This window comes from Colobus angolensis, unplaced genomic scaffold (genome assembly GCF_000951035.1).
Source record: "Colobus angolensis palliatus isolate OR3802 unplaced genomic scaffold, Cang.pa_1.0 Scaffold46, whole genome shotgun sequence".
In the NCBI taxonomy this organism is placed as follows: Eukaryota; Metazoa; Chordata; class Mammalia; order Primates; family Cercopithecidae; genus Colobus; species Colobus angolensis.
This window is the reverse complement of record NW_012118043.1, coordinates 12,796,848-12,802,895: the sequence shown is the minus strand read 5'-3', so window position 1 is coordinate 12,802,895 and position 6,048 is coordinate 12,796,848. Positions and strand designations below refer to the sequence as shown.

The 6,048-nt window shown below is 48.8% G+C and overlaps 1 long non-coding RNA gene across 1 annotated transcript; it reads right to left on the bottom strand.

Annotated features, from left to right (window-relative positions):
• Positions 1-1,769: 1,769 nt before the first annotated feature.
• On the bottom strand, positions 1,770-4,287 carry LOC105523372. The gene is made up of 2 exons (XR_001003594.1): positions 4,047-4,287; positions 1,770-2,174 (listed from the first exon to the last, which is right to left on the bottom strand). It is a non-coding gene; the product is annotated as an uncharacterized LOC105523372 (long non-coding RNA).
• Positions 4,288-6,048: the final 1,761 nt, after the last annotated feature.

Here is a 6,048-nt window from a genome sequence, read left to right as displayed (position 1 = left end):
AGCCCTGTGAAGAGGCACCTTCCGCCATGATTTTAAGTTTCCTGAGGCCTCCCCAGCCATGTGGAACTGTGAGTCCATTAAACCTCTTTTCTTTATAAAATACCCAGTCTCGGGCATTTCTTCACAGCAGTGTGAGAACGGACTAACACACTCCCAGTCCTACCCCACCTTCTGATGGCTCCCCAGTGGGATGCAGGCATCCAGGGCTACCCGCCCTTCTCTGGATGTTTGTGTGTCCAGGACTCTGTAAGGGGAGGGCTGTCCTGTCATGACTGTGAAGGCGTCCCTACCCTTGTAGATTCCTGAGTCTGGGGTCCCCGGCCAGTCCCCAAGCCTCAGAAGATTTGGGGCTTGAAAGACAACTAAAGAAGGGCCAAGGATGGAGGCCAGGGGTCAACAAAGAGCAAATGAAAGATGCCTTTAAAACACTGATTTGAGCACCAATATGTAAAAACCAACTTGCCTTGTCCAGGGCCAAGAGTTGAAAATATGCTCTTCCAGCTACGCTTCTTTTCGTGCCTGGTTCGCCTTGTTTATTGAGCTCTCTATGCCAGATCCAAGGGGATGCCACAGAAGTTTAGGGATAGGTCATTTCTTTAAGGAAGTCGCTGTCTCCCTGGGGAGGTAAAGCCATGTTACTTAAAATGGTTAATTAATATGATGATGTGGCATAGGCTGAACAAATCACTCTGCAATATACTGTGATATAATAAATGATTATTGTTGATATTAATGTCACATTTTTCTAGTTTACATTAAAATAAATCCATAACCATTCACAAAAATACTACAGTTTGTTTGTGTATGTAAAACCATGTCAATTACCCTCCCCCTGCCCCCATGGGATGTACTGTTTCTTTGTGAGATGTTGCCAATGGCCCTGGAAGGATTCCCATGTGTTGCTTCAGTAGATGAGTATTGTCTCCCAGGTCCAGCCAGGTGGAGCATAGTGAGGGGCACAGCTCATGCTAAATGGAGTTGGGCTGTGCTGCCTGTCTGGATTACATGGCCCAAAGGCAGAGCCCCAGGCTTCCCTCTTTCTCTCTCTCTCTCTCTTTTTTTTTTTTTTCTCTTGAGACGAAGTCTCGCTCTGTTGCCCAGGCTGGAGTGCAGTGGCACAATCTCTGTTCACTGCAGCCTCTGCCTCCTGAGTAGCTGGGACTACAGGCACATGCCACCATGCCCGGCTAATGTTTTGTATTTTTAGTGAGAGGTGGAGTTTCACGATGTTGGTCAGGCTGGTCTTAAACTCTTGATCTCAAATGATCCACCATCTCAGCCTCCCAAAGTGCTGGGATTACATGCATGAACCATTGCGTCTGGCCTCCCTCTCTGAACTCAGATGCCAAAGTCATTTATCAGGGCAGAGCCCCAAGGGCAGAGTGGACAGGCAGTCCATTCATCAAGTCTACCAAAGTTGGGGTCTGCCTGCTGCCCTCCCATTCTGACCCCTTGCCTGCACAAGTAAAAGGCAGCGTGACCCCTTTATTCTTTACTGGCTCTTTCACCATCTGAGCTAGCTCGTGGCCCAGCTTCCTTGGGAAAACCACTTCAAAAAGAAATGCAAGGCCCCCAGCAGATTTCTGAGTCAACCAGCCAAGGCTGCTGTGGAGGGAAATTGTGGCTGCTGACCCTCTCCAAGCTGAGGAGTGGGAAGCCCACAGCAGACTCTCTGAACCAAGGGAAGGAGCTCACATCCATGACCCCCTCCCAGGGCCAACCCAGGTATTGACACATCCCCCAAAAGTACTGTACAGGCAAACAGGACAGAGTGTGCTACAAACATTGTATTATGAAGCAATATCCATCCCAAAGAATTTCACAAGCATGTAAATAAACAAATCAGTCAAAAATCTGACACTTTACAGGATCAATGAACAAGGTTAATCTAAGTTCTCAAATGTTGAACATTTTCAATAAATATTGATTTTGTTTATATATCTTCAACCCACAAGTATTATTAACAAGTCTTAGAAGGGTTATTGAAGACTAAGAATCAATACATTTTATTTATTATTTAATTGACTGATGTGTACCAAGGTGTCATTAACCTGAATAATGTTATGCGAAAGTCCATTTCTGCCCTTTCAAAGACGGTCATGGTGTCATCCTTGCTTGCGTGCAATGTCAAAAGGTGGAGGCTCTCCTCATGCTGTCTTCACTGGGCTTGCCTTCTTCCTTTCCAAAAACGTATTCATGGGCCAAGAAGAGAAAGAAAAACAAGTGACTGTGGAAGTGTGAGCTCAAAGTACCATCCAGCTAGAAACTGTCCTATAAGGCCCTGCAATGACCGCTGGGGCCCTGAGGGCTGGGTATCAGTGGGGGTGACCAGAGGTAATCGCACTCCCTAAAACCCGAGACAGCGAGGTTCCTGCCAGGAGAAGCCCTAGTCCGTACTCTAATGCAGACCGTTGACAAATTCAGCTCTTTGCTATGGGGGTTGCAAGTTCCTTGCACAGTCTATGATGTGTGATGGCTCATGCCAGTGGGTATAGGCACTAGATTAGGACCACCAGGTCAAATGTTGATGCCTAGTTCAGTTTGAATTTTAGATAAACAACCATTTCTTAGCATAAGTATTATACCATACTTAGCAAATATTCCACACTTGGGATATACTTATGCTAAAACATTATTTCTTGTTTATCTGGTATTGTTTACTACATTGAACTGAGTGCCTTGTATATTTTCACTTGCTAAATCTGGCAACTGTATACCAGGTGACTTGGGGCCATTGTGGGACACATCCAGGATGCTGGTGACAAGCACCCAGCCTGGCCAGGCCTCCCCAGACCGTTGGGGAAGGGTAGTGCCACTGGTCAGGTGGCCACTTGAGTGACCTCTCAGTTAACAGGCCCATTTAATTCATTCCATGAGTGAGATGTCATCATGCTGGCATTTCATTTCAGACTCAGGAAGCATTTCAGTTGGATAAAAGTAAACACCAGCCAAATGTAATGTGAAGATTAAGATTGGTAAACTGAGTCTAGATGCTTTATATCAAATGTGTGATTGTTTCTTGGTTTGAGGCCACAGATGTCAAACATTTAATAGAAGGACTTAAAAGAGAGAGAATTTTTACCGTTAACTTGATTTCTCCTGTGAACTGGGAAAGAATGTCGTTATTTTATCTGATATGCAGAACATACTCATTCTAACTGGAAGAATGTCAGGAACCCACCAGGACACATGTTGTTAACACAGGCTGGAAACGCAGATGGTGGCCCGGGAAGGTGACCTGGGGGAGCCAGCAGGGCAAGCTTCAGGCAGAACTGAACAGTTGATGAGGGCCATGAGACGGGGCAATCAGTGGAGGAGGGGAGGGCCCAAGGACGCACAGCACCTATAAGAGGTGAGAGAGTGTGAGAGGGCATGTGTGTGTGTGAGCGTGTGTGAGAATGTGAGTGTGTGTGGGTGTGTGAGAGAGAACAAGAGAGCGTGTGTGTGAGCATGTAAGTGAGCGTGTGTGTTTGAGAGTGTGTGTGAGAGACAGAGACAATGAGAGTATGAGCATGTGAGTGTGAGTGTGTGAGTGTGAGCGTGTGTTTGAGAGTGTGTGTGAGACAGAAAGAGAGCGAGTGTGTGTGTGTGTGTGTGTGTGTGTGTGTGTGTGTGTGGTGTTGGAGGCACTCTGGAGCATGCAGAGTCCATTACGAGTGTGCAGCAGGTTCCAGGCATGCTCAAACTTGGGAGTGGGGGCAGCTGGGGATCAATAACCCAGGGGAAAGCTGGATCTGCTGCCATGGCCTGTGCACAGGAGGGAGCAGGCAGGACCTGTCTGAAAGGTTGAAGTCTCAGGCTGAGAAGCAGGGGCTGATTACCCTGGGAGAAGCCTGTCAGATGAGTAGGGCCCGAATGGAAGTGGTTGGGGCCTATCTGGTTGGTTGGGGCCTTCTTGGCACCTGACCAGGCATGAAGGGACAGTGAGGGCAGGAATGAAGTGGCCAGGGATGGCCAGGAATGCATCTCTGGGTGGACAGAGGTGCTGGGAGCTATGTTGTCTGGCATAGGCTGTTATTATGCAGAAATGGAAATGTAGCTCCTACCTCTACCTGCTGTTGGCCAATCAGCCAGATGTCTCCCATCAATACTAGGCCTGACAGCTGGCTCTCGCACGAATCATATCTTTTTGGACGAATCATCTCTCTTCTCGGAAGCTGCTTTCTCATCAGCCCAAATGACAGGACCCAGACAGTTGCAGTTTGGTGTGCTTGGGGAAGTCACAGTCTCTTTCCTGGATGGGCTGGCTGATCATAGCAGTTGGCATGGATCCACAGGCAGTCCCTGAGCCTAGAATGTCTACATGCAGGATCACCTGCCTTGGCCCTGCACCTCACGATAGTGCCTGAGACTTGGGCACACGTCACACCAGTCCTGCCTCACCGTTCTCAGTGTTTAATCAAGGGAGTCTGAAAGTGAAAATAACTGGCAAGAAAAGTGAAACTGCCTCTCCTCTCTTCCTGGGGGAAGGGACAAGGAGCAAGCAGCAAGCCTAAGTGGCAGAGGAGGCAAAGGTCATTTTGTGCCCCTTGAAATGGAAACCCAGAGGAACCTTTGTGACTTCCTCATTCCTAGTCTCATCAGTTGTTCCTGAATGGCTCTGGTTCCTGGAACACAGCAGGCCCCAAAGGCTATCATTAGAGCCCTGTCAGCCAGGTGACCCTGGTGGCCTGCCCCACCCATTCTATATGAAGGTCAGCTGAGCTGCTGTAGGTGAAGAGAGTGGCTGCACACACAAGCCATGGGCAGAATCACATACACGATTGGGCATGCGTGGCCATGCACAGGATCACACATGCCTGTGTGCATGCATCCATCCTCAGGTGTACACAGCTGGGGACACCCTCACCCACAGCTCTCCGACACCCCCCCACACACACACACACACAGCTTTCCCTAGGTACAAGTTCACATAGACACACATAAACATGCTTCCCCCCGCCAGCCCTGCCTGTGTAGCATCTCTCCTGGCACAAACACACAGGTGCCCATGGCCATGGGACATAGGACGCTCTTGCATATACACCTTTTCCTGTCCACATACATGCCCACTTGCTCAGTTCACAGACACACAGCCAGCTGTGCAACCTCATCACTGCCATCAAGCCACAGGGGTGCTGCTGTGACTTGATGTCGGCAGTGAAGCTGCACAGCTGGCTGCGTGTCCTCTGGACAAGAACACCAGCTTCCCCCTCCCCTCCAGTCCTGAAATGGCCTCCACCACCTCTCTGTTGTTCAGCAGAGCAGTGCCTCATAAATGCATTTTGTCCAGTTTGCACTGACCCAAAGGGCACTTGAGATCCAGGCCCTTCAAAGCTCAAGCCAGCCATTTGCCGGCTGCTTTTCTCATGTGGATTTAAATGCAGAGTGGCTACTGGGCTCTCTGGTATTGAGAAAGTTTTCATTTCCATGCTAGAGAGGCCCTTCCAAGCTGCAATAAACACAGGCACACTCCAGTTACTTTGAGTCATGAATGTTTATTGTAAAGGAGAAAGGACAGACAGGTGGGCAGGATGCCATCAGAGCAGTTAGGACCTAGGTTTTAAGATTCATTCATAGGCAGCCTTAACAATGATGATAGCAGGCAATTGTTGAGCACTTTCTCTTCCTGGGTGCTAGGCATGGTGCCAGATACTCTGTGTGCTTTATCCTGGATGCTGGCAACAGTCTTACAGAATAGGTTGTCATCATCATTCCAATTTGAGGAGGACGTTGCAGCTTAGAGAGGTTTGTAACTTGCCCAAATGCCATAGCTAGTAAGTTCAGGGCTAGGGTGCAAACCTAGCTGTCAGGAACCCATCAATGTACCCCAGGAAAACCACTCTGTAGAGGAGACCCCTCCATCCTGCTACTGCCCAGATGCTGGCATCCACGGCTCCTGCCCTGGGGGATCTGTCATTCTTATGACACAGCTTCCCTTTGTGTCTCTCTCTGCTTGCCACTCTCCTTCTCTGCTTCTCACTCTGCATGTCCCCAATTCAAAACTCCCTGACCAGACCTTCAAGGTCAGTTGGATTCCAGCCAGTGTGCAACCACTCTGAGGCAAAG